Raw genomic sequence first — 21,852 nt, 5'->3', positions numbered from 1 at the left:
TCCGTCACTCACTGCAGTCCATGAGTTGAGATTATCAGATGATCTGAACCGTCCATATTATATTCCTATTTTATTATATGAAACGATATTCAATAAAATGTTCGATGATGAATATAACCATTATTATTATTTTATTTTATTTGGATTTGTATTCTACTCAATAAAAATTTTCTTTTTACTGTCCTAAAGTTATCTACAGATAATGACATTAAACATCATCTGTTCAAAGAATATTCATTTAAGTAACTATGACAACGTAGATTCAAAAAAATGGGCGGTTACGATCATCGTAAAACTCATCATGTGGGCCCCAGTGGGCAACGACACACTCAGGATTCTCAATCACGACAGATGCAAAACAAAGCTAACTTCCTCAGATAAGGCTGAAATGGATGAAAAAGAGACCTGATTTCCCAGCAACTGCACCACAGCTTCTGGTACCGTGCCATAGTTCACGCCAACATACAAAAATTTAAGAAAATCATTACCATGGAAATCATAGGCCCCACCATAAATATCACAAATCATGAAAATCTGGACAATCCATTCATATCATTTAATCTTGTATGTTGATTCCAACCGTCGATTTTCTACGGATGTATATGATTTATTTGATTATTTGACATCTATTTTTCCAATAGTATATATTCATTATAGACCTATGGATTTAATGGTACTGATTTGTTTAAAAATATATTATTAGCGGGGAAAATGGTGCTGTACAACTTGCATGTAGATGATTAGCTCTCGTGGAAAAAAGCCACGTATGAGTTGGACTCCTGCGTAGATCAATCATTTCATGGGCTTTATTTGTCGCTCCAATTTTGTTAAGCCTACACGCGCATCTTTGCTGGCACATCTACACGCAGTCAGGTCTGCATGTACGGGTAAGATCCAAGCCATTGATCAGGTGGGCCTCATTGGAATTTGTCTAGATTCGGAAATGGGCTGGTCCATTCATTAGTTTGGCATGATCTGTATGAGATGGACTACCCAACGAATGCATCTAGCTGTTATTGGGTCAGGAAGCGTGGATATGTGGTCATCTAATGAACGGATTGGATCTCACATGTGTGCTATGTTGGCACGTGTGCATATTAAAAGTCATCGAGGGGGATTATGATTCTTACTTCCGCCCGGCGGAGAACACGTACGTCGCATCATCTTTGTACAAGGAAAGGGTCACCGAAAAATCATGGGACGCGGTTTGGCTAGTGACTCAAGTACCAGCCAGCTAGCTGATATCAAAGTCCTGTGGGGCCCACCATGATGTATGTGTTTTATCTAAACCGTCCATCCATTTATACATCGCATTCTAAAGCATGAGTCCAAAAATGAGGTAGACCCAAATCTCAGGTGGACCACACCACAGGGAAATAGTCGATAGTGTTGACTGAATGTCCACCACTAAAATCTTTCTAGGGCCCACTATAATTTTTATTTTCCATCCAACCGGTTGGTAAGGTCACACAAACCTGGATAAAAGGAAACATAAATATCAGCTTGATCCAAAACTTCTAAGGCCCCAAAAAGTTTTCAATAGTAAATACTCAATCTCCACTGTTTCCCATGGTGCGGTCCACTTGAGATTTGGATCTGCTTTACGTTTAGGATCATTCCCTAAAATGGTCTGGCGAAATGAATGAACGGTAGTGCTGATAAAATGTATACATCATGATGGGTCCCACAGAGCTTTAACATCAGCTAGCCGCGCTGTTTTGGGGTCACCAGCCTCAAAACCGCGTCCGAGGTGAAAAGGTCTTCCTGTGGGGTCCATGAGGGATTAATACGTTGTGATTCCACCGCTGGAAGAGTGGTTGTATGTTTACACTGAGGGGATCCGGAGGGTGGTTCCATGACTGTATCGTCCACCATGATGTATGTATTTTATAATCACACTTTCCATCCTTTTTGCTGGCTCATTCTACGGCACGAGCCCAAAAATAAAGTAGATCTAGATCTTAAGTGGACCAGATATAAGTGGTGATTGAACGTCCATCGTTAAAAATTTATTGGTCCCACATAAGTTTTGGATCAAGTTGATATTTGTGTTTTCCGCTCATCCCAGCGGACCAAACCATCAGACATGTTGATGATTGAATGTCCACCGTTAAAAATTTATTAGTCCCACAAAAGTTTTGGATCAAGTTGATATTTTTGTTTTCTGCTCATCCAAGACGCATAAACTTATCAGCAGGTTGGATGGCAAATGAATGTGGATCATATAGTGACATAGCCAGCGGTGACTTGCTACTAGACGGTGCTCATAGGGCCCACTATGATAGATAGATTTTTATCCATTTTGCTAGCTCATTTTAGTGCATGAATTCAAAATAAAGCAATCCAAATATAAAATATTTTTTAATCAAAAACATTTTTCATAACAGTTTGAATTAGAGTTGGGCATTGAGTCGAGTCGAACCGAGTTAGGGCTGACTTGACTCGATCCGGTTTTGAAATAGGCATGACCCGAACTCGATCTAACTCGATACCGAGTCCAACATGCTTAACTCAATTTGAGTCCGGTCTGGCCTGGATTGATTCGCACCGAGTCTGATTCAGTCAGAAGTACCAAGTCGGGTCATGTTGGCACCGAGTCGGATTGACAGATGAGGGAGGGAGAAATCGAGAGAATGGGGAGGAGAGAGAGGAGGAGGAGGGTGAAAGTGGTGAGTGGTTGTCGGGCTTGGAAGATGAGGAGGATGAGGGAAGGAGAGAGAGGTTGGGCTTGGAAGATGAAGAGGATGAGAGAGGGAGAGAGATTTTGGGATCGGGTCAGGGTAAGGTTAGAGAGTCGGGTTTCGTATTGAGTCGGGTCTAGCCGGATCGAGTTTTGGATCGAGTTACTAGGTAACTCGAACTTGACTTGGTTTGAGTTCGGATTGGGCGAAGCCTACTCGGTTCGGACCAACTCACCCATTCGGTTCGGGTCGAGTCGGGTCGAAACGAGTCAGACGAGTCAAGTTAGCCGAATCGAGTCATCTGATGCCCACCTCTAGTTTGAATCATGAAAACATGAAGGATGTCTATATGTCAAGATAACACAAGCATGGAAAAGAAGAAAGTCCTTGGTTCTTTTATAGACCTTTATATAAGATGAATTATTTTGATGGATTTGTACCTATGACATAAAACCCATCCTACAATATCTCCAGCCATGAAGTTAAAGGATGTTTTGTGTCTAAGAACCCTAACACTAGCCAGTTAGTTAGTGTCAAAGCTTTATAAGTCATTTTTATAATGTATAAGTTTTATCCACCCCATCCATCCATTTCAGTAGCTTATTTTAGGACATAAGCCTAAAAATGAATTAGGTTGATGTTTAGGTGTATATGATTTTTTAAACCATTGGTAATACATTGCAAATGAGTAATAATGATTTCTTTTGGCAAATACCGTATTCCTACCAATGTTTGATTTGACGCTTATTTTTTTAGCATTAAAAATGAGGACACTGCCAAATATATGCGGGGCCCATCGTGATGTCTGTGGCTTATCCACACCGTTCATCTGTTATATTACCTAAATGTAACGCTTTGACCAAAAAATGAGGCTGACCCAAATCTCAAGTGGACCACACCATAGGATGTAGAGAATCAAACACCTACAGTTAAAATCTTCTTGGGGCACTGTTTCCTTTGGTGTGGGCCACTTGAGTGTTTGATCTATTTCATTTTTTGAGTCATGCTTCAAAATGCTATGCTAAAATGGATGTACGACATAGATACATCATATATATATCACGGTGGAGCCCACAAATTTAAATAATTCATTTTGGACAGATTTTCAAAACGAAAATAGAAGTGCATTTTCAACTAGGATGGTGGAATAATGATTTCTTATTTACATGAGATTTACATAAGATTTGGAAAATCAAACATGCCATTAGTGAATCAAATCACAAGAAATAGTGGGGATTGAACTATCAAGAACTTTTGAGGGCCACAAAAGTTTTGAATCAAGCTAATATTTATATTTTTCCTTTAACCAGGTATGTGTGACTTCATCAACAAGTTGGATATCAAATAAACATGTAGTGGACACTAGGAGGTTTTTAAACTCTGGATGTTCAATCAAAGTTACTTTCTTATGGTGTGTTCCACTCGAGATTTGGTTCTCCTTTATGTTTTTTTTTGGCTAATACTTTAAAATAAGCTGGCAAACTAAATACTGGTAGGCCCAGAGCTTTGACACAAACTAAACTAGTGCTTAGTGCTGAAAGAAATAGTTAGATTTAACCATCAGGTGGACCATCACAAATTTATAGATTTATGGATTGGTGCCTATTATTTTTAAGGTGGGGCCCACCTAACAGGACTACTTTCAAGTTCATCCCTTTTATTGTGTCATGGCTCACATGCAAGTGTATTAATTGGTCCCCACCTAAGAATAATAAACACCCATCCGTAATGCAAAGGTTGTATGCCACACATGCATCTCTGGTGGGCCCCACAATCGCCACAACACGCAAAGCTTAAACAGAGCAGGGCTGTCACCATTTAAAGGTGGTTGGCAGGAATCTAACAGTATTTTAAAATTTGAATTTTAAAAGGTTGATTTAGACATGGATATCATGATTCCCATCCATCATTTCACCGTTTCATGATTGGTTGGAGACACGTTTACTAGCTTCCAGCGGCAGTAAACCATCGTTTTCAAAGTGAAATCGGATTGGGCACTGACTACTGAGTACCTAGATAGGCTTTTATCTACCGAATAAACTCTGTTGGGCCCATCCACGCCGTCCATCCATTTTTCCAGCTCATTTCAGTGGTAGAACCTAAAATTGAAGCACATTCAAAACTCAAGGGATCCACACCATTGAAACCTTCCTACGGCATACAGTGATGTTTATTTGTCATCCAACCTGTTTATAATATCACAGACGTGGACGATGGAAAAACACAAATATCAGTTTAATATAAAACTTCTGTTGCCCCCAAGAATTTTTCAACATATACGTTCAATTCACATTGTTTCCTATGGTGTGGTCTACTTAAGTTTTTGATGTGCTTAATTTTTAGGCTTGATACATAAAATTATCTGATAAAATAGATGGATGGACTGGATAAAATTTATAAATCACAGTGGTCCCATAGAGTTTACTAACTATACAATCAGCTTCCTTTCAAAGTGGTGGGGATGCGACCACCTTACATGTGGTTCACATGTATGGTTATTCAGATCATCCAAATTTTGGGACACAATTTTGATGGAGCACAGCTCTGAAATTACATGGATCTGACAATCCTAGCCATTCAATTAATGGGTTTTAAATGGATGGTTAAAAGCAATAATCAACGGTTCAAATTCAGTAAGAAAATGCAGTTGGTTACTATCATGTTCTCTGATTGATTTTTGGGTCATGCTCCACTCACAAATGGATCAGCTATTTGGATGGTTTGGATTTTGACATGCATTTGCCATGTGTGGCATGATGAGCCACGTGATGTTTTGTTACCTTTTGTTGATTGAAAGTAATTGTGACATGATTGTATATATGGCATATATGCCACGTGTTGCTCATGTAGATATAGTTTTTACTGCTGTTTCTGTCTGAACGGATATAGAAATAACCGTCATAGGACAAAAAGTCATGTCCTTTCATGAGAGACAGTTGTTTGCTTGTACTGGGTATGGATTTCTTGAAGATGCACATTGGCCTCTCTTCAGGAAGAAATCCATAATCTTTCAATTGATATAAATCCCGGATACTATAATCCAAAAGTTAAACACTCTTAATTCTTAAGATTATATCACCTTTTGTGCAATTACTCTTGATCTGACCTCTTGCTAAGTTTTTTCTAAACGTCTTAAAAGCATATCGGTGTCAAAACTAGAGATTTATTCAACACTTAAATGTGTAAATTTTCGTGTTAAAATTCGGATTGAGAGTTCATTGTATCTTGAAGATAATTTGCAGATTTCTTTTGTTTGCACTTGCTAGAACTTCGAGAAAAAGGATAGCAAATTTGTCTTGAGAAATTGACTATTTAAGTTAAGCCCTGAACCAAATAGATCTGATCGTCTCGTTATCTTTTTCCTTTATCCACTTTGTGTTGTAGATTATTATTTTTCTAACATGGGTAAAGCACATATATCACAGTGAGCCCTGAGCTTGGGCTACGTTGTACCACAAGGACATCCTGTGGCGGTTGTTGTATACCGTCCCCTTTCGAAAATCTTGAGAAAAAATCTCATCAAATGGGTGGGAGAGTGACGTCTCATGATGTGTGCGCGCGCGTGTATAAAATCTACTCTCATCATTAGATATGTAATACCTTGTTAGGCCTATGGTAAGAAAATCACGCTAACTAAGGATTTAGATGAGCCACACAAAAGGAATAACTTAAGAGAGAGACATGTCACAAAAACATTTAAGCCTAGGGCTCAAAAGTTAGGACAATCTCTAATTCAAGTAGGCATATCGAGGGAAACAGTTTGGAGGGTGGGCATTGCACTTTATACTATTTTCAATTGTATGGTCCACTTGAATCAAGGATGAGGCTGGTTTTTTAGACTTGTGTCTACTTTTGGATTACGCAACAGGTGATCAGGTGAATTTCATAGACACATCGAGTTAGGACACACATGTAGTCGTCTTCATAGTGGTGGAGATTTAGATTCTGCTGAGTACTTCTAAATGTGAGAATTTAATGGCCGTTCTTGAATTACTATGGATTGGGAAGAATTTTTGGATAAAACTACTTATTTTTAAGCTTTTCTCTTTTGACTAAAGACTTAACACGAAATAAAATGGTGATTTTTGGTGTAAAGTTTTATGGCCAATTATGCTGTTGTTGTGTTGAGGTTGCCAAGTTCTTTGGGCCATCATTATGTAAGTGTCGTATCCACTCCATCCATCCATTCATCTTAGGATATGAGAGAAAACTTGAGGTAGACTCAAAGCACAAGTGGACCACGCCGCAGAAAATTGTGGGGACACAAATATCAACCTCGATCCAAAACTTTTGTCAGTTTTCAATTGTATTATCCAAGCAGTCCATCCATTTTGCTCGCTCATTTAGATCCAATTCTCAAGTGGACCACACTACATAAAACAATGGTGATTTAACGACCACACCTGAAATTTGGATCTACCTCAAATTTGGGCCATGCCTTATATATGAGCTGGCTAGCATGAATATAAAACATATACATCACGGTAGGCCCCATGGACTTGATCCACCAAGATCGATGGTGATGGCTCCTAGATCCACCAAATGGGTGTCTAAAAGGGTCATTGGGGGAGTGTGGATTTCATACCCCTTGGATTCCATAACCCCCTAGATTTGAAATCCTCTTATTGTGTACGGCACCCTAGATTGGGAATCAACTTTAATCCAAAAGAACTATATAGGATATTGTTACAGGGGTTTGAATTTAATTTCTAAATTAACTTTAATATATCTAATTAGTGAAAGTATGTAATGTTTGACAAAATGGTTGTAATAAGCCTACTGAGATATATCTACTTTAGCCAAAAATGATGAAATTTTAAGTCACTTATGGGCCACAACCACAAGGTCATGTACGAGTGACTAACCAATGATTTTTAACTGTAAATTTGGATCAAGATGATGCTTGTGTTTTTCCTTCATCCAAGTGTGCAACGCCTAATTAATATGTTCGATGGCAAATTAACATAGACCTTATGGAGTTTTTAATGGTTGTCGTTCAATTACTACTATTTCGTTTGGTGTGGTAGTGCACCTGAGATTTGAATTTGTCTCATTTCTTAGTCATGCCCTAAAATAAGCTGGCATAATGGATGGACGGCATGGATAAAGTAAACAAAGCATGGCAAGCTTTTCCAGCAAAACACAGTACTAAGGTTGTGAAATCCGGAGCAGATTAGCTGTTACCAGGGTAACTGCTTAGTGTTATCCCCTTACGGTGTGGGGCCCACCTTGATGAATTTCTTTAATATCCAAGCCCCAAAAGTGCTGAATGATCATTAGGGGGCGTTTGGCGCATGGTATTAGATGGGATTAGGTGGGGGTGGAATTGCATTCCGTCTGTGCCAATTCCACTCAATGTCTGGGAAGAATGGAAACGTTTGGAATTATATTAAGATGGAATTGCGTTGGGCCCATGCCAATTCCACTCAATGTTAGCAAGTTGTGTAGGTCCAACCATGATGTGTGGGCTATATCCACACCTCCCACCCATTTTTCGAGATCATTTTAGAGCATGGGCCAAAAAATCGGGTAGATCTAAAGCTCAAGTGGACCCTACCATAGAAAGTACCGGGATTGAATACCTACCATTGAAAACTTCTTTGGGGCCATATAAGTTTTGGATAAAATGAGATTACAAAACAGATGAACGGTTTGGATATAACACGTGTTATTCTCATTAGTTTCAAATGATGGTAGGTATATTCATTCAATGTACCACTGTGTTACAAATATAGCATGGAATTAAGGTTATCCTACAGTAACAGGGATAATCCCTGCAATGTGTAATAATTACGTTTTTTGAATCCCATCCCACCTAATCCTTCCCAATGCAATGCGTCCAGAGCTCTAGATCTACCTATTTTTTTGGCCCATGCTTTAAAATGATCTCAAAAAATGGGTGAACGGTGTCGATATAGCCCACACATCATGGTGGGACCTACACAACTTGCTAACATTGAGTGGAATTGGCACGGGCCCAATGCAATTCCATCTAATCTAATTCCAAGCTTTTCCATTCTTCCCAACCTAATCCCATCTAATACCATGCGCCAAAGGCCCCAAAAGCTATTTTTAGGCTACTAAAGTTTTGGACCTAGAGATAACAATTGTATTTTCATTTCATCCCATTCTGGTTGACCTTATCAAGTGGTGAGATGACAAATAAACATTCCAGATCTCCTTATCGTGGGCCTCGGGAGGTTTTTAATGGTCACCATTCAATCATCACTGTTTCTTGTGGTGTGGTCCACCTGAGATTTGGATATGCTTAACTTTTGGAATTTTCCCTAAAATGGGCTGTAAAAATGGATGGACGGAGTGGATATACAACATATGATAAAGGTGGGCCATACAGTAAGGGTAACACTCACTAAGTTGTTAATCCGCGCTCCTTACTCACACATAAGAGTGGGCCACGTGTTTTAATCCAAACATATCAATACTAATCAGAAAATCACATCCCAACCGTTCAAAAAAAACAAAAAAAAAAAACAAAAGCAATCCTTAAAAAAAAGAAAATACGATTTACACGAATCAACACAAACCCTAACGACAAGCTCTGTGCCCCACCCAAGGGGCGCACGATTAGCCATCACGGCCGCGATTGCCAACTCACGAACCGCTGGACGAGTGATTGTATGTTTACACTGAGGGGATCCGAAGGGTGGTTCCATGACTGTATCGTCCACCATGATGTATGTATTTTATAATCACACTTTCCATCCTTTTTGCTAGCTCATTTTATGGCACGAGCCCAAAAATAAAGCAGATGTAGATCTTAAGTGGACCACACCGCTTAGATATAAGTGGTGAATGAACGTCCATTGTTAAAAATTTATTGGTCCCACATAAGTTTTGGATCAAGTTGATATTTGTGTTTTCCACTCATCCAAGCGGACCAAACCATCAGATAATCTGATGATTGAAAGTCCACCGTTAAAATTTATTAGTCCCACAAAAGTTTTGGATCAAGCTGATATTTTTGTTTTCTGCTCATCCAGGACGCGTAAACTTAGCAGCAAGTTGGATGACAAATGAATGTGGATCGCATACTGACATAGCCAGTGGTGACTTGCCACTGGACGGTGCTCATAGGGCTCACTATGATAGATATATTTTTATCCATTTTGCTAGCTCATTTTAGTGCATGAATCCAAAATAAAGCAATTCAAATATACAATATTTTTTAATCAAAAACATTTTTCATAACAGTTTGAATTAGAGTTGGGCATTGAGTTGAGTCGGACCAAGTTAGGGCTGACTCGACTCGATCCGGTTTTGAAATAGGCCTGACCCAAACTCAATCTGACTCGATACCGAGTCCAACATGCTTAACTCAATTTGTGTCCGGTCTCGCCTGGATTGATTCGGACCGAGTCCGATTCGGCCAGAAGTACCGAGTCAGGTTTAGTTGGCATCGAGTCAGATTGACATATGAGGGAGGGAGAAATCGAGAGAATGGAGAGGAGAGAGAGGAGGAGGGTGAAGGTGGTGGGTGGTTGCCGGGCTTAGAAGATGAGGAGGATGAGGGAGGGAGAGAAGTTAGGCTTGGAAGATGAAGAGGATGAGAGATTTTGGGACCGGGTCGAGGTAAGGTTAGAGAGTCGGGTTTCGTATTGAGTCTGGTCTAACCGGATCGAGTTTTGGGTCGAGTTACTAGGTAACTCGAACTCGACTTGGTTTGAGTTCGGATTGGGCAAAGCCTACTTGGTTTGGACCAACTCACCCATTCGGTTCGGGAGAACGAGTCAGACGAGTCAAGTTAGCCAAATCGAGTCGTCTGATGCCCACGTCTAGTTTGAATCATGAAAACATAAAGGATGTCTATATGTTAAGATAACACAAGCATGGAAAAGAAGAAAGTCCTTGATTCTTTTATAGGCCTTTATATAAGATGAATTATTTTGATCAATTTGTACCTATGACATAAAATCCTACAATATCTCCAGCCATGAAGTTAAAGGATGTTTTGTGTCTAAGGACCCTAACACCAGCCAGTTAGTGTCAAAGCTTTATAACTCATTTTTATAATGTATAAGTTTTATCACCATCCATCAATTTCATTAGCTTATTTTAGGACATAAGCTTAAAAATGAATTAGGTTAATGTTTAGGGTGTATTTGATTTTTCAAACCATTGGTAATACATTGCAAATGAGTAATAATGATTTCTTTTGGCAAATACCACATTCTTACCAATGTTTGATTTGACGCTTGTTTTTTTAGCATTAAAATTGAGGACACTGCTAAATATATGTAGGGCCCATTGTGATGTCTGTGGCTTATCCACACCGTCCATCTGTTATACCTGCTGAATGTAACGCTTTGACCAAAAAATGAGGTTGACCCAAATCTCAAGTGCACCACACCATAGGAAGTAGAGAATCAAACACCGACCGTTAAAAACTTCTCGGGGCACTGTTTCTTTTGGTGTGGGCCACTTGAGTGTTTGATCTATATCATTTTTTGGGTCATGCTTCATAATGCTACGCTAAAATGGATGGACGACATAGATACATCATATATATATCACATATATATCATGGTGGAGCCCACAAATTTAAATAATTCATTTTGGACCGGTTTTCAAAACGAAAATATAAGTGCATTTTCAACCAGGATGGTGGAATAATGATTACTTATTCACATGAGATTTACATAGGATTCGGAAAATCAAACATGCCATTAGTGAATCAAATCACAAGAAATAATGGAGATTGAACTATCAAGAACTTTCGAGTCACAAAAGTTTTAAATCAAGCTAATATTTATGTTTTTCCTTTAACCAGGTATGTGTGACTTCATCAACAAGTTGGATAGCAAATAAACATGTAGTGGATACTAGGAGGTTTTTAAACTGTGGATGTTAAATCAAAGTTATTTTCTTATGGGGTGGTCCACTTGAGATTTGGTTCTCCTTTAAAATTTTTTTGGCTAATACTCTAAAATAAGCTGGCAAACTAAAAACTTGTAGGCCCAAAACTTTGACACCAACTAAACTAGTGCTGAAAGAAATAGTTAGATTTAACCATCAGGTGGACCATCATGAATTTATAGATTTATGGTTTGGTGCCTATTTTTTTAAGGTGGGGCCCAACTAACAGGACTACTTTCAAGTTCATCCTTTTTATTGTGTCAAGGCTCACATGCAAGTGTATTAATCGGTCCCCACCCATCAAGCTTGCACGTAATGCAAAGGTTGGATCCCACACATGCATCTCTGGTGGGCCCCACAATCGGCACAACACGCAAAGCTTAAACAGAGCAGGGCTGTCACTATTTAAAGGTGGTTGGCAGGAATCTAACAGTATTTTAAAATTTGAATTTTAAAATTTAGAAATGGATATCATGATTCCCATCCATCATTTCACCATTTTAAAAGGTCGATTTTACTAGCTTCCAGTGGCAGTAAACCATCGTTTTCAAAGTGAAATCGGACTGGGTACTGACTACTGAGTACCTAGATAGGCTTTTATTTACCGAATAAAATCTGTTGGGCCCATCCACGCCGTCCATCCATTTTTCCAGCTCATTTCAGGGTTAGAAGCGAAAACTGAAGCACATCCAAAACTCAAGTGAACCACACCATAGGAAAATTGGGAATAATGATCTCCACCATTGAAACCTTCCTACGGCATACGGTGATGTTTATTTGTCATCCAACCTGGTTATGATATCACAGATATGGATGAAGGATAAACACAAATATCAGTTTGATCTTCCCAAGAATATTTCAACGATATACACGTTCAATTCACATTGTTTCCTATGGTGTGGTCCACTTAAATTTTTGATGTGCTTAATTTTTAGTCTTAATACATAAAATTATCTGATAAAATAGATGGACGGAATGGATAAAATTTATAAATCACAGTGGACCCCATAGAGTTTACTAACTATACAATCAGCTTCCTCTAAAAGTGGTGGGGATGCGACCACCTTACATGTGGTTCACATGTATGGTTATCCAGATCATCCAAATTTTGGGACACAATTTCGATGGAGCACAGATCTGAAATTACATGGACCTGACAATCCTAGCCATCCAATTAATGGGTTTTCGATAGATGGTTAAAAGCAATAATCAACGGTTGAATTTCAGTAAGAAAATGCAGTTGGTTACTATCATGTCCTCTGATTGATTTTTGGCTCATGCTCCACTCACAAATAGATCAGCTATTTGGATAGTCTGGATTTTGACACGCATTTGCCATGTGTGGCATGATGAGCCACCAGTTGTTGCTGTGGTGTGGGGTCGATGAAGAAAGAATATAGCTGGAGGAGCTGGGGCCCAGCCCCCGTGATCCATGTGTGCTTACATCCAGATCGTCCATCTATTTTGAAAGGTTATTTTAGGGCATGATTCCAAAGAATGAAGCAAATCCAAATTTTAAGTGGACCATACCACAGGAAATAATAGTGATTGGATCCCCACCATTAAAAGAAATTCATGAGGCCACCGCAAATGTTGTGTGAATTCCTACGGTTGAAAACTTCTTAGGAAATTAACCTACTATTTGTGTTTTCCCTTTATTTCAAGTATATGTGACCTTACGAACATGTTGGATGGTAAATCACCATCATGGAGGGCCCTAAAAAGGTTCCACGGTGGGATGCGGATTGCGTCCTACCACCGCCGATCTCTAGCCATGATCAAACGGTTTTGTGGGCGGGCCCACCGCGATGTATCTATTTATCTATGCCGCCCATTTCTGATCATTTTAAGGTAAATGCGCAAAAATAAAGCACATCCAATGCTCAAGTGGACTCCATAAAAGATAACTCTTATATTTAGGGCATGTTTGGCTGGGTGCTGGATAGGGGATTAAGACGGATCCCATGGGTTATACTGTTTACATCCTCGTAAACATTGCCAGGATGCCGTCAATCTTGAGATATAAGTTTTCAACCCTGTGTAGGGCTCACCAAGATATCAATGAGATATCTACTCCCTCCATCATTTTCACCTGCTTTCATTCAGTCATAAAGTTGTTTTGAGGCAGCTAAAAAGCAGTAAATGGGGCACACCATGAGAAGCAATGGAGATGCAAACCCATCCATTTGTGACCATCCAAACACCCTGCTGGATATCCCATGGGCTATCGCAAACCCATGGGATCAATAGAAAAACACTGACACCACCGTCATTACCTTAAAATCCATTCCATCCCACCCAAATCCCATGGGATCGGTCCGGCCAAACACGCCCTTAATGCTTTGTGCATTTAATGCAACCCAAGTTTATTATTTGGTGTGATTTACTTGAGCCTTGGATTTGTTTTATTTCTGTGCACGTACCTTAAAATTATAAAAGAGAAGAGATGAACAAAATAGATAGACAGATACATCACGGTGGGCCCACTCACAAAACTGCCCGTTCATGGCTGTAGTAGGACTTGTCTTTATCTCCCCTCTTTCATTAGTATTGTTCACTTTACATTTGGATTTTACTCATTTTTTGAATCATGCCATAAAATGATACGATGAAATAAATGGACGTCCCGGATAAAACACACATGTCACGGTGGGCCCTACAAAGTCGGATTACCAGGCGCCAGGCAATCTGCGTCCGCAACAAACAAAGGTGTGAGGCATGCAATTTGATATCAGGCCCACTTATTGATTAGACGGTTAGGATTGACTCACCCCATAATTCAGTAAAGATGTTACACGTGATAGATAATGATTGATTTGCTGCCGGTAAAAGTGGATTGCCCACTTGGTAAATTCTGTGGGCCAATATTGATGTAGGTGTTTTATCCACACCGTTCATCTGTTTTAGCCCTCATTTTAGGGCAAGAGCCTGAATTGAATCATATCCAAGTGGACCACACCATAGAAAATTATGAATTGAACACTTACATTTGAAAACTTATCATATCCAAGTGGACCACACCATAGAAAATTGTGAATTGAACACTTACTTATTTTTTTTGTTAGCTTGTTAGTATATACACGGTCAGTTCACACTTCATTGTTAGCCACCCCCACTAGGGACTGATACCGAGACCTCGGTATTGAAACGAGGTATTTTTCACTCTGTCTACCAAGACCTAAGTGAATTGAACACTTACATTTGAAAACTTCCCAAAGTTCCACAGTAGTTTTCAATCAAGATGATACTTGTGTTTTCCCTTCGTCCATGTCTGTATTACATCATGAATAAGTTGGATGACAAATAAACATTTATCCACCCTGATAAAGTTTCAACGTTGGAAATCATTATCCCACTGTTTGAAGTGGTGTGCTCCACTTGAGCTTTGGAAATGTTTCAATTTTGGGCTCATGCCTGAAAATGATATGTACTAACCTATAGACGGAGTGGATAAAGCAGACATATATGTGGTCCCTACTCATGCCTCAGTAATAGACTCTGAGAGCTTCAATACCGAGAATATGAGATTATAGGTTCGAGCATTCATTTGTAGTTTGCGTGGGTAAAGCAAGAAAAACTTTAAAAAAAGAAAAAGATAAGACACTTACATCTAGTGGGCCCCACGGCTTTCCTCATAACAATTCGATTCTTTTATTATTAAGTTCTTGTGACATCCAATCTTCCTAATAGGCTAGCCTCACTGTGTGGATCACCCAGTCGAAAAATCAGTACTATCCACTCATCAAGTGAGTCACATCATAGAAAACGGTGTATGGCCATTGATAAATAGAAAAATACAAGTGTGGTCCACTTGATGAGTGGATAGGTCTGATTTTAGGATATTGTGTTCATCACGGTGGGGCCAATCTATTGAACAGAGTGGATTTTCCATGCACATAATAAATTAAAAGTTCTTGATGGGTATACCATAACCTGTGGTCCAATCGGCTGGACTTAAGACCATTTCTAGGATTGCCTTTTAACGGATATTTAGGGAGGAGAGCTACCGGTGCAGGGCCCACGTGAAATGTGCATCAGATCTAGATGTGGCTTTTGATGTAGGGTACGAGCGGTATGAAAACTCAGGTGCACCGCATCACAAAATACATTTGGTAGGGGATGCACATCCAACCGATAAAACCTTCTGTGGAGGTGTCCTGGACTGGGTATGGACGTAGATTTCCTGGAAAGCCTTTCCCATGAGTTTCTACGCTGTGAAACTCATGGACGTAGGTGGGGCTAGCTATGATGTTTGAGAGAGATCCACACCGTCCATCCATTTTTCGAGAACATTATAGGACATGCGACCAAAAATGAAGCGGATTCAAGACTCAAGTGGGCCACAAGAGTAGAAATTGGGAAAAGAAATGTCTACCATTGAAACCTTTTACATATTTATGCCATCCAAACAGTTTATGAGGTCATTTCCCAATGGGATGAACTGAAAACACAGGAAAACTTAGCTGGTTATAAAACATTTATGGTGATACAAATGTTTCAATGGTGGTCATTCAATCCCCACTATTCCTCTCATGTGGCCCACTTGATTTTTTAATCCACCTCATTTTTGTCAGAATATCCTAAAATGAACTCTCAAAACCGATGGACGGGGTGGATTTCTCACAAACATCATGGTAGGCCTCACCTATCTTCCAATTGCGAGAACTTACATATTACCATACGTGGAGGAATTTGATTGGATGGTTGGATTTATCAGGCATCACCCATGCAAATCACGTATGAAAGTTGTCTATTTCATAGGCCATGCAACCAAAGCTTATTTGAAAACTCAGCTGGGCCACACCACAAGTAAAATTTTATATGGGATGCACATATATCAAACCAATAAAACCTTCCCCACTACTCTTTTAATTAAATATTTCCATACACCGGTGTGGGGCCCACATCAACGGTCCATCAGATCTAGATGTGGCCTTTTGATGTTAGGCTGGTATGAAATCTCCAGTGGGCCACACCATAAGGAACATTTGGTAAGGGATGCACATCAAGAGCATAGAACCTTCCTCACTATTCAGCGTTCGGTACATGCCATCTAATCTATTTATAAATTCAGGTGGACCCCACCATGTGAATTTGAAAGTTCTAGGCATGATTTTACGTTGCTCCTTATGATAGAGGACGGACATCCAACCATTAAAACCTTCCCCACTCTTCTTTTAACTAAATAAGCAAAGCTAATAGGGCACCAGTGTAGGGCCCACCTCAACTGTGCTTCAGATCCAACGGATAAAACTCAGGTGGGCCATACAGCAAGGAACATTTGGTAGGAGATGCACATCAAATCCAACGGATAAAACCTTTCCTAGTATGTTGGGGACATGCCATCTAATCTATTCATAAATTCAAGTGGACCACACCACGTCAATTTATAAGTTTTAGGCATGATTTTATATTTTTTCATATGTTATGGGTTGACTACAAGAATAACACTTTTGCTGACGAAAAAAAAAAAAACCGTACGAAAATTTTTTTCATCGGTAAAATTGCACTTTTACCAACAATATATTTTTTTTTTCCATCGGTAATAATGTTTTTACTGACAAAAATTTTCATCAGTAAAACTATTTTAATTTTTAAGATAGAAAATTTTTGCACTGTTTTGAAATTTCCGCGAATTTTACTGAAAATTTCATACTAAAAGTTTTGGATCAGCTGATTTTTTGTTTTTATGGCTCATTTTGTGGACATCCTAGCCATTCAAAAGGTCGTTCTTATTGTGAGATCACCTGTTGTGAAAATTCAGGCTATCTTGCTTACTAGGTGGGCCCACGATGAGAAACATTGGTGATTGAATCCCCACCATTGAAACATTTGTGGGGCCATAGAAGTTTAGATCAGGCTAATATTTTAGTTTTGCCTTCATCCCAGTGAAAATGGTCTTATGAATGGTTTGGATGTCGTATTAACTTCATGGTAGGTTCCATGAATGTTTCACTGGTGGGTGTTCAATCCCCAATGTTTCTTGTTGTGTGGCCCACTTGGGTTTTGGATGTGGTTCGTTTATGGGCACATGTCCTAAAATGACCCTAAGAAACAGATGAACGGGGTGAATTTATCATGAACAAGGCAGTGGGTCCCACATAGCTTCCATCTACAGGATCTTCCTGTAGCTGGGAGGGCTGGGCTGGGCTTGGGCTTGATATCTAGGCCAATGTTGAAGTTGGGTTAGGTCGGGACAATGGTAGAAGGCTCAACCAACCCTGTCAGGCGCCAATTTTCCCAATGTATACTTAAGGGATTACCAAAGTATCCTAGTATATTGTTTTTCTTTAAAAGAAATAAATTTGAAAATTGTGGGGCCCATGTGGTACGTATATGACATCCAACCTATCAAATACACGCATTCAACTATGATAATCTTGCTGACTTTTTTTTTTTTTTTTTGGGGTATCAAAATCATTAGATGAGTTGAACATGCATTTCAAAAATTTTAAGTAGTGTATATTATTTTTTATGGTACGGATCACCTCATTTTTAGATCAACTACATATTTTGGTTCTTTTGAATCCCCCGAACCCCCCTCGCCCCGCTTCCTGTATTCATTTGTGGGTCAGGACTTGAGGGCCTTTTTTTTTTTTTTTTCCAAAGGTGATTTTGAGAATCAACCAACCGGACATCTGTTATTGATTGAATATCATACAAATATCACGCAACTCAATTCTCTACTCCCTCTTTCTAAGGCAAAAGAGCAGTGGGAATTGATATACTTCCCTGGTATTTTAGTTGGTAGAGTTATTATATCATAAATTCATAATTAATGGTATGTTTCACCCACAAAATAGTGGGAACAACAACATCCACCATTGAAACCGTCCTGGTGTTGACCGTGATGTTTATATGACATCCAAATCATTCATAGAATTATTATCACTCAAATATATTGTAGGAACAAATATCAACTTGATACAACTTCTGTCATTAGCAGGAGTTCAATCCTCACTGTTTTGTGTGGATTAGCCCACGTGAGTTTTGGATCTACTTAATTTTTAAAATCTTATACTATTTTGGTCTTTCAAAACAGATGTATAGAGTGGATTTATCATAGACATCTCTATGGACCCCACGCAGCCCCGGGATCACATGAGTGCAAAGTTATCATGTGTGATATAAATCACCTCTTCAATAAATCAATGTCAATCTTTCACCTCATAATACTTTTATTGAAAGAATTTATCATTGTTGATGCTTTTTCTCAATGTTGGCCACTGTATTTTGTTGGCCATTGAAGGCTTACATGATACTAGCCCAAAGATATTGGACACACACTACTCACCTCAGCGGTGTGTTCACATGGCAAAGTTTTGTGGGTCCACCATTATGTATGTGCTATATCCACACCATCTACCCATTTAAGAGACTATATTTTATAGAAAATATAATTGTAACTTTACATTGATAAGAATGACAAGAACATAAAAAAGAAGTGGGAGAATTGTAAAATTTTGTGAAGATCCTAGCATATGCACATGTATCTATGCATATAGCTATCTATAGTATATACGGTTATACATACATATCCTACGCTTCAACATATTCTAAAGCACTCCTCAATACATATAGCTCTGTGTTTAAAACCCCCAAATATTCAGTTATAAGAACTGAAAAAAAAAAAAAAAAAAAATGTTGATTTGGAGCATTTGGTGTCAACATGGTGTCATTGTTTATAAAAGAAAAACACTTTATGTTTCAATAAGATATTGATCGAAATGTTTGAGGAACTTTTAGATATTGGTTTAGTATGTCATTTGATCTCTTCTTGCAAATGCCTAACTCGTTTATAATAACTTTGACAAATAAACTTATGAGTGCTTGACACATAAACTTATCAATGTCACTTTAATGATATGATTCTTCAATAAAGCATTCACACAACAAACATCCAAGAGAGCAATTTTTATGAGATCCAACTAATATATTTTATTCGTTTTAACAATTAAAAATTGTACATGATATTTCATGATGAATATAGTGGTTGCATAATCTACATCAATAATGTGCGTAGTAGTGTAATATGTGAATATTTGTGATGTAACGTGCATGTGGATGTAATACATAAATAAATGGGGTTGACCATAGGTTGGAGTTTACCCGTACTCACCCCTCTATAAATTGAGCTTTAAAAAAAAAACCCTAAACCCATACCTAGGCAGAATTGGGGTATTCATTGGCCCACCCAGCCAAACATGGTTTGTAAATCGATTTTAGCATTGAGAATCATTCACCACTCATATTACGGGTTGTATTGCACTCACATTGCCGTTGTACTGGGTTATTTCGGGCCAATGCGAGTCGATAAGATCATTATGGCCTATAGTAATACATATTGGGCAATATGTACCGCTATCGGAACTTTGATTGGACTTCTTTTTTTTTTTTTCCTGAAGAATAAATATTATTTTGATGACTAATCACCATGATTTCTATTATACAATTACAATTTCCCAAAGAGGTTTGCTTAGATACATCCGGCGTATTGCACTATTTAGGGGCTCTGTCCTTTGAATCTGGATTGTCTTCTCAGTATCCAAATCATTTATACCATTAGTCTCAACATGTGTGGTGGATGTACAACAAATAAAGTCTCTTAACTCTGATTATTTCAACCATTTGAAATTTGGTTCTTTTACTATGATAGTGGAGGTTCACTATAACCTTTGTGTAATTAAATATTTGAAACATTCAATTTAGTAAATTTCTTGGGCATTCCCCTATGAAAGGAGCCCTATCACACAAATGATTTGGATTATAAAAAAAATAATTCAGTTCCAATATATAAATCTTGATGTACCATATTGCAATGTGTTGGGATGTACTCGAGCAAACCTCTTAACTAAAATGGATGAACTTGTATCTAGTGGCAACTGAATAGGGCCTTGCCATCAAACAGATTACCACTTAAAATGAGTTTATCTCATTTTAGTTAACAGTAGTTGTTATGCATTAGAGATATAACTGCTCGCCTTTAAGGTCATTAGTTTATAATCTCTTGATTTTTAAATATTTAAATTAACAAGCTTATGCTTTGCAAATACCAAAAAAAAAAAACAAAGGCTCCCATCTTGTACTTTGACCATCACTGAGTCATGAAAAAACTCCATTAAGGTGTGAAAAAAAAACATATTTACCCCATGTCCTTTAATTTTCACATTTATACCTTACTACAAGGGGTTGGGCATATAGAAGATTTGATGAAGCCCACCTTTTATCTGTGTGTGATTGACACTATCTATCCATTTTTCCAACTCATTCTAGGCCATTAACCATCCTTCAAAAAAGTTATTAGGCCATTAACTCAAAACATGAGTTAGATCTGAATCGCATGTATATCCCATCACACAGAATAATGGTGATTTAATGCCTACCATTGTAAACTTTTTGAGGGCTAATAAAAGTTTTGGATCAAGCTGATATTTATGTTTTCCCTTCCACCAGGTCTGTGTGACCTTATTATAATTGAAAACCAAACATGCCCTAAATTCTTTCCCTAATTGGAAATCCCTTCAATGTCTTTTAAAAATATGTTCATGCTTTTTTTTAAATACTATACATGGGTAAAATTGTCCACAGCAGCTTGCAATATATACAATAGAGACAATTCACAAGCAATTTTAACATATAAAAAAGGGCATAGTGTATTTAAATATGAGATTTAATACACTATACCTTAATTAATGCAGTGATATGTTCTTCAAGACTATCCCATGAATCAAGGGAAAACATTCCATTATCCTAATTGTTGATATGACAAGATATACCCTTGAAAATCTTCAAGTTGGAAGACTTTATACTTCTGATTAATTACTCACAAAATGACTATTAAGGGTATAATCCATGTTCAAAGGAAAAGAGTTAAATAATCCAAAAACAATGCACATTCTAATATAAAGTGTTTTTTGGAAATTATTCTTATTTATGAAATGGTTTCAAGTCCACTAGGTTGGACCATAACTAATGGTCCACCCAGCAAGTAATTTCCAACCTTTCATGGGTGTGCAACATCCAACCGTCCAATAGGTTGACACAACCATTGGAACTACCTTGTTCAAAAATTAGACACATCCACTCACCGAGTGGGCCACACTTGCATCTTATTCTTGATCAGTGGATAAATATTTTTTTCTATGGTATTTCCCTGTTAACGAGTAGATGGGGCTGATTTTTGCACAAGTTCTTCCCAGTATGCACTGTAAATTATGGTCCAGCTGGTTGCATTGCAACCTCCTGCAGTTATCTAACTATTAGATTCATGGACATTTATTATACAGTTCAAAATAGA

Source organism: Magnolia sinica, chromosome 14 (assembly GCF_029962835.1).
Source record: "Magnolia sinica isolate HGM2019 chromosome 14, MsV1, whole genome shotgun sequence".
Lineage (NCBI taxonomy): Eukaryota > Viridiplantae > Streptophyta > Magnoliopsida > Magnoliales > Magnoliaceae > Magnolia > Magnolia sinica.
Note: the sequence above shows the minus strand (reverse complement) of the source record.